We start from the raw sequence: 1,667 nt of genomic DNA on the forward strand, positions 1-1,667 counted from the left end.
ATAAGATAGAAATTTGATTGTAATCCATTCGCTATTTGATCGAATAATAAAGTTGTGCCAACACCTGAAGATCTGTCATGCTATAGATAGCTATTATTTAGAAAGTACTCATGCTAATATCATGGTAATYGACTGGATGCTACGACATGAAAATGCCTGTAACTTTAAGAATAATTTTAATTTTCCACTTTATATAATTTTTTTCACACTTTTAGACAAATGCTTATTTGAATCACAACAACAAGTAATTTTTTTAATTCGTGAAAGGTATAGGCTTTACGTTAACAAACAACTTTTTATATTGATAAAGGCACCAAAAACTTGAATTACAAAGGAACGCACAAAAAACCGAAATCTTTAGTATTTTGTCAATGACGAGATCAATAAATACAACAGCAAACAAAATATTCAAGCGTAGACTGACACAGGTTTGTATGTTATTTCTACAAAAAGTATATGCAATAATATCTTATATTCATATCCTTGCACGTGGGTATAGTATAACATTAAATAAAACAAGAAAAACAGTTAAATTAAGTAATGAATAATAATTATAATTATCATCTGATAATTTATGGATTGTTTTTATTTACAATTTTATATTTAATATGAGATAAGTTTAGTAATACTTWCTTGTGATGAATTAATTATAAGTCCCGCTAAGCAATATTTAATGCAGTATTTGTTGGATCTTTCCATTAACCTTAATTCAAACATGTACACTTGTTTTCTATTACAAGCACAAAAGTTTTATTTTTTTACTTCTCGGCTTTTTGTAGATATAGGTATGGTTTTCAATGTAATTTTACATTCTGGCCAAGAAATTAGCTTCATTATACAGATCACGGTTTGCCATAATTTTTTAAAATTACAAGWGAGTGCCGTGGCTGGCTTGAATAAATTCCATTTGCATCAATTGCGCTATCAGCAATCAGCAATAACGCGCCTTATATCCTCTCCCAAGGTATTAATCGTCTCGGGCTAATCCGAGTAGATAAGCTTCTTTACAGAACCGTGCAAATTTACTACAATAAAAATCCTATCCCTCTGCCCAWAGAACACATTAAACAGTGAATTTTTAAGGATCTAACGGTGTCTAAACAATTGGTTATGGATCATTATCGCTCCATATGYGGAAATTTTGTTTGTTAACGATTTCATTCAACCAAAAGTGAGCTCGTTTTGAACACTCGTTGTTCGACTTCAACTCTTTCACGTGTTGCATTTTGGAAACCCGCAACTTAAGATCCTTCCACAAAATTTTCCATACAGTGGATAGACACAGCTCCAATTATGCTTCATTCGGCTGTTTTTCGATACTCTGCTTCACAGACCTCTGCGCCACTAGAGTAAACCAGGAGTAAAACCGATCCATGGTTTCTGGAATGATCAACTTTGCTGAGCGATTAAGTTCAAACGTAATTCCGGAGCGTATCTAAGTTCATTGTGATGTGGCAAACTTTGGCAAACTGAGTATAAACAGATGGCAAAATGTACAAATCCGAAAAAGTACTTCCTACCTCATTGAAAACCAGACGTTTTCAACTTAAAATAAATATTAGTTAAAAACTTGTTATTTGGAAATTCATGCAACATGCTTACAAACTGCCCGTTGATTTCTTGAAACTTCTAAAAATGTAAACTCCAGTGGCTTCTAAATGCAATGT

Source organism: Bactrocera latifrons, unplaced genomic scaffold (genome assembly GCF_001853355.1).
Source record: "Bactrocera latifrons isolate USDA-ARS-PBARC rearing strain unplaced genomic scaffold, ASM185335v1 scaffold_13, whole genome shotgun sequence".
Classification (NCBI taxonomy): domain Eukaryota; kingdom Metazoa; phylum Arthropoda; class Insecta; order Diptera; family Tephritidae; genus Bactrocera; species Bactrocera latifrons.